Source organism: Myotis daubentonii, chromosome 3, assembly GCF_963259705.1.
Source record: "Myotis daubentonii chromosome 3, mMyoDau2.1, whole genome shotgun sequence".
Lineage (NCBI taxonomy): Eukaryota > Metazoa > Chordata > Mammalia > Chiroptera > Vespertilionidae > Myotis > Myotis daubentonii.
In genome coordinates this window covers 94,470,536-94,477,137 of record NC_081842.1, presented here as the reverse complement: position 1 = coordinate 94,477,137, position 6,602 = coordinate 94,470,536, and the positions used below count along the sequence as shown (strand labels likewise).

General features: G+C 44.4%; 1 pseudogene; it reads left to right on the top strand.

The window, feature by feature from the left end:
- The first annotated feature begins 6,002 nt into the window (after positions 1 to 6,002).
- LOC132229325 (cyclin-dependent kinase 2-associated protein 1-like) lies at positions 6,003 to 6,388 on the top strand (annotated as a pseudogene).
- Positions 6,389 to 6,602: the final 214 nt, after the last annotated feature.

The following is a 6,602-nucleotide window of genomic DNA, read 5'->3' as shown; positions in this document are numbered from 1 at the left end:
GGGCAGTGTTACATATCTGAGATATATTTGTAATATAGGGCCTTTGTTAAGTTTTCAGACCTAAAAGATGTGGTATTAGTAAGGTAACCTACAGGGATAGAGTCTGTAACCTGGGCATGTGCCCTGACCAGGAATCGAAGAGTGATCTCCTGGTTCATAGTTCAATGCTCAACCACTGAGCCACACCAGTCAGGTTTATGCATTTTGAATAAAATAATTTCTGTGTATTTCTATGTTAATAAATTGTGGTTAATGAGTTTGAGGAAATTGATTGCATGATGCTATTCCTGTGGTTTTCTTTTATTTCAGCTGCTTTCACTAATTCCCCAAACTGTTACAATTAAGTTACTGATAATTAAGAAAAAAGCAACAACTCACTGAAATGAAACTTTTAAAATAATTATTCTATGTTTCTGCTGAATCCTACTTGCTTCCCTATTCTAACCTTATGTGATAGATACCATGGAAATCTCCTAATATCCTAAATTGCCTCTGTCTCTTAAAGTCTGCCCGAGATGCCTTTCTTAACACTTGTATCATACCTCAATCTGGTTCCTCCTTCCAAAACAAAAGTGTCTACCAAACTTCACGCACCTGCTACTATCATTGGAGAAAGTAGTGCTCAAAGGAAGAAAGATACATTGATTACCATATTTTTTAAATGCCGATTGATTTCTATATGTTGGTGTTCTCATTATTTGTTTCTAGCTTTAGTCTAGCAATTATATTTAAGAAATGGAGACAGTAATATTATCCTTTTACATTTCTGATGCATATCAGAAATCTCTTTCCATAGGAAGTTGAATTAGAGAGAAAATGACAAATGTGTGTATAATTCCTTAGTAAACATTGTGGCGCTCTTGTATTGTATTGTAAGGTAACATTTATTAGGAGTGGTTTCATGATAGGTGATTGGATGTTTCACTATTCTGGTTTAGTCAAAGTTACTATATAGAGAACATTTCTTTATAAATAAATAAAACAAAAGTAACTCTCAACAATGAAAGATGCAAATGTGTGCATACATATTTGTGATATATATATATTTATTCAAAATTAATGCATACATTAGTCTTTGATAATTTAGAAAGTACTTTTTATGCATTTTTTTGTTTTTGTCTTAAATATATTGTTATTGCTTTCAGAGAAGAAGGGAGAGGGAGAGAGAGAGAGATAGAAAGATCAATGAGAGAGATCAATCATTGATCAGCTGCCTCCTGCATGACCCCCACTGGTGATGGAGTCTGCAACCCAGGCATGTGTCCTGACCAGTGACCTCTTGGTTCATAGCTCGATGCTCAACCACTGAGCAACACCAGTCAGGCTTATGCATTTTGAATATAATAATTTTATTATTGAAAAAATTCATTTTGTTTTAGTGTTGAAATACTGATATTATGTTGTTATCTTACAGCATGTATCACAAATAATATACTAGTATCTGTGAGAAGTCTTTTATGCAAAGTTGTTAAACTGAGTAAATTATGAACATTAAATTCCTAATTTATAATATTTCCATTGTTTGGGAACCCCTCCCCCCCACAATGAAATGACAATTTATGGTTGGACTTCCCCAGTGGTCCATTTTGTGTGAATGCGTATGTAATCCAACTAATGCCAGAAGAAAAACACTTTGAAAATCTCTATATATGTGATTTCTTTGATCTTTTTTTTAAAACTTTGATAGTGGCCCCATTCAACCCAATAAGTTACCTTTGAAATTAAATCTGAGATCAGCTTGTGTGAAACTTTGGAAACTACCACTAACAGTGTTGACCTGTAGCTTGCTAATTTGTTGATAAAAACAGATTACAGATTTGTTGGTAAAAATATAAAATAAGGCGTTAAATAATCAGACTAGTGCTATTTACTTTAGAAAGCATTCTATAATTTACTTGAGTAAATTAGTTTTCTGACTGATTAAAATTCAAATTACTTCCACACATGCAAAACAGATAGGGAATAAGACAGCCTGTGAAAGTGTGAGGTCACAGTGAAAAGAGAACTGAAATACTATACTGTTGAACTTTCACAAAGCACAGTCTGCTAGTCAGTTGCAAAGATTTGACTATAAACTTGTGTGTGTAATTCTATTGATTACTAGAGGCCAGGTGCATGAGATTCATGCACTGATGTGTGTGTGTGTGTGTGTGTGTGTGTGTGTGTGTGTGTGTGTTGGGGGGGGTCCCTCAGCCCAGCCTGCACCCTCTTGCAGTCTGGGAGCCCTCAGGGGATGTCCCACTGATGGCTTAGGCCACTCCCTGAGGAGAGGGCCTAAGCCATCAGTCTCAGGTGGACATCCTTAGCGCTGCCGCAGAGGTGGGAGAGGCTTCTTGTTGAGCGGTGCTCCCCCTGTGGGAGCACACTAACCACCCGGGGGCAGCTCCTGCATTGAGTGTCTGTCCCCTGGTGGTCAATGCACATCATAGTGACTGGTCGTTCTGCCGTTCAGTTGACTTTCATATTACCCTTTTATTATATAGGATATGTCCTTTAATTCTGATTCTCAAATACCATGTGTTACCATTCTTTTTATCCAATGCAATGCACAATGTAATGGCATAATAAGCGTTTCTGGGAATACCATAGCTCTTTAGCTTCCTTTGTATTATGTACTTAGATTGTATTTTAATACATAATACATGATTAGATGTAGTAGATATTTCATGAAGATAATTGTTCACTACTCTATGAATTGATTCTTTCTGTTTAGCTCTTATTTCAATCTACAGGGAAGGAAAATCTTCCCTCTGCCTAGCTTTGATTATTTCTAAATAAACGATTCTGATATTCTTTAATATGAAAGTTTTTTTTTTTCCTCCCCAGTGGCAACGATGTAAATGTGATGTAATAGATCAGCCGTGGGCAAACTATGGCCCGCGGGCTGGATCCGGCCGTTTGAAATGAATAAAACTATTGAAAAAAAAGACCGTACCCTTTTATGTAATGATGTTTACTTTGAATTTATATTAGTTCACACAAACACTCCATCCATGCTTTTGTTCCGGCCCTCGGGTCCAGTTTAAGGACCCATTGTGGCCCTCGAGTCAAAAAGTTTGCCCACCCCTGTAATAGATACAAAGTTCATACCATTCAGGATGCACTGATAAAACTTAAGCCCCCAATCTTTGTGAACATTTTTATGTTTTCACAAGCAATCATCTCTTATGTTATTTCAATAAAGGAGCTTTTGTCGAATTACCAATGAAGTCTGCCCACAACTTTTCTTTTTGCAGATTACGAAATTGTTGAAATAAAAGTTTTTACTCACACATCCCCTATATGGAAATTACATAATTTTAAGAAGACCAGACATCTATATAAACTTACTCATTAAATGTTCTGGTTTTCACATGGTTGATTCTTTTGAGTAAATGATTCATTGCTGGCTGGAACCGGTTTGACTCAGTGGATAGAGCATCGGCCTGCAGACTGAAAGGTCCGGTCAAGGGCATGTACCTGGGTCGCGGGCACATCCCCACTAGGAGGTGTGCAGGAGGCAGCTGATCGATGTTTCTCTCTCATTGATGTTTCTAACTCTCTATCTCTCTCCCTTCCTCTCTGTAAAAAATCAATAAAATATATTTTTAAAAAAATGATTCATTGCTGTCTTTTCATTGTTTTGTCTGAAATAAATAAAGATGAATCAGATTTACTGTTTGGTGATTAACTTCAAACTAGTTGTGATAAAATAATCCTGACATATTTATTTACAATATAATATAATATAATATAATTAATCTACACTAATAAAAGACAAACATGCACATTGACCATACCTTCACTATGCCTTAAGCCATGCCCACCAGCCAATCAGAGCGATTATATGCAAATTAACCCAACTAAGATGGCTGCCGGCAGCCATGGAGCTGGAGCAAGCAGGAGGCTTGGTTGCTCCAGTGATGGAGGAAGCCAAGCTTCCCACCTGCCGCAGCCAGCTCTGAGCTCCACTCAAGGCAACAAAGTTTCAATTATAGAAGATAAATAAACCCCAGATACCTGCTTTCAGCCGGCCGTGGCCACAGAGCTGGAGCGAGCAGGAGGCTTGGATTGCCCCAGGTGATGAAGGAAGCCAAGCTTCCACCTGCCCTGGCTGGCTCTGAGCCTCACTCAAGGCTACAGAGTTTCAATTATAAAAGGTAAATAAATCCCAGAATAAAAAAGAAAAAAAAAAAGGAGAGGCTGGGAGATTACTTCACTGGGGGGCTTGGCCAGCATAAAAACGGCCCTCAGCCCTTCATCCAGACTGGCCAGGCACCCCAGTGGGGACCCCCACCCTGAAGGGGGTGTGACCAGCCTGAAAACACCCATCAGCTCCTCACCCAGGCTGGCCAGGCACCCCAGCAGGACCCCTAACCTGATCCAGAACACCCTTCAGGGCAAACCAGCCGGCCCCCACCCATGCACCAAGCCTCTATCCTATATAGTAAAAGGGTAATATGCAAACTGACCCTAAAAGCAGAATGATTGAGAATGACTGGTCACTATGACACACACTGACCACCAGGGGGCAGATGCTCAATGCAGGAGCTGTTCCCTGGTGGTCAGTGCGCTCCCACAGGGGGAGCTCTGCTCAGCCACAAGGTAGGCTGATGGCTGCCAGCACAGCGGTGGTGGCGGGAGCCGCCTCCTCAGCAGCACTAAGGATGTCCGACTGCAGCTTAGGTCTGCTCCCCATGAGGTGCGGGCCTAAGCTGTCAGTCAGACATCCCCTGAGGGCTCCTGGACTGTGAGAGGGCACAGGCTGGGCTGAGCGACCCTTCCCCCACCTCCCTGAGTGCCGAATATTCATGTACTGGGCCTCTAGTATAATATAATGAATATAATATAATATTCTATCTAATAAAAGAGAAACATGGTAATTAGCCATAACTTTGCCACCCTTCCCATTGGCTAATCAGGGAGATATGCAAATTAACTGCTAGCCAAGATGGTGGTTAACCACCAACAAAGATGGCAGTTAATTTGCATACATAGCCGCAATGCTGGGAGGCGAAAGGGATAGGAAATCCAGACGGCAGGCAGGAGGTGGGGGGTGGGCAAAGGCGGCTGGTGATCAGCGATTGCATTGTGGATTGGAGGCAGAGAGAGCTGCGGCAAAGGCCAGCCGGCATCCACGGACCCCCAGGGCCAGGGGTGTCAGCTGGCCTGCTACCCCGTGATCACCATGGCGATTGGAGGCAGAGAGACCCTGGCGTGGCCAGCCGGCACCCCTGGACATCCCGGGGCTGTGGGTGTTGGCTAGCCTGCTACCCCGTGATCGCCATGGCGATCGGGGACAGAGAGAGCCACGGTGCAGGCCAGCCGGCACCCCTGGACCTCCCCGAACCTCCCCGGGGCCGTGGGTGCCGGCTGGGCCTGCTTTCCCTGATCGCCATGGAAAAAAGACCTTCAAGGCCTGTCCAAGGCAGGTTTGCATTTAAAACTAAGTGGGGTGGTCTGGAACTGCGTGGCACTGACAACCAGGGCGGTCTCTGCGTCAGTGGCACATCTGCGGCTCAAAGTGTGGGGGGTGAGGGCCTGCAAGCCAGAGGCTTTGGCTGCAATGGTCAGATAATTTCAGCTCCAAGGCAGGCGCAATCAGGGCAGCCATTGGGACCTTCACAAAAAAAGAGAAGGCTGAACAGGAAGGATACTTCCCAGAGCGGATTAAAGAACAGCTGGCAGCCTTGAAGAAACAACATGAAGAAGAGATCACTCATCATAAAAAGGATATTTGAGCGTCTGCAGAAAGAAATTGAGCAGCACAAGCAGAACATCAAGAAACTGAAAGATCATGATACTGCGGCAGTGTCAGGGTGAGGGGACAGCCATATTTGCCAGTGCGCTGGAGCTGTCAACAACAAAAGGTGTGTGGGAGCTGGGCAGGTGCACAGACAGGCACACAGACCCCAGGCCCACCTCGGCACCGCCTGGCCTCACTGCCACCGCTGCCGATGCTGTCTCATGGGGCCTGTGCCACGCAGCGGGAGGCGGGGTGCGGGGGGGTCGGGGAGGTCTTACAAACCAAACTTGACCATGCACATGCCCGCCACCTCCATCAAGGCCTCTGGGAGCGTTCACCCGCCTTCCACCAGCATGGCAACGTCTTCCCAGTACCGCCAGCTGCTGAGTGACTAGGACCACCATCTCTAACACTCAGGGAACAGAGAACAGCCAGGTGCCCCAGAGCAAATATGCTGAGCTGCTGGTCATCATGGAAGAGCTAGGGAAGGAGATCTGACCCACGTACGCGGGCAGCAAGAGCGCAATGGAGAGACTGAAACGAGGCATCATCCACACGACAGGGCTGGTTCGGGAGTGCTTGGCCGAGATGGAGCGGAACACCAGGTCCTAGCCCCTAAGTCAGCGTGAAAGGCTTTCCCTCTTTTTCCAAGAAGTGACAGCTCATGCCTGCACCCCTTTCAGATGAAGCTTGGTTTCAAAATGGTAACAGCTTGGTTTCTCCTCCCCGTGCCCCTCCCGTGGTTCATCAGGCTCTGAACCTCCCCTCGCTGAGATGGAGAAGAGATTTTTGCAGTTATTAGATTTCCATATTAGTTAGGAACTACCCAGGGCATTTTGTGTGTTTCTTTTAAGCATTGATTTACATGATGCATGTC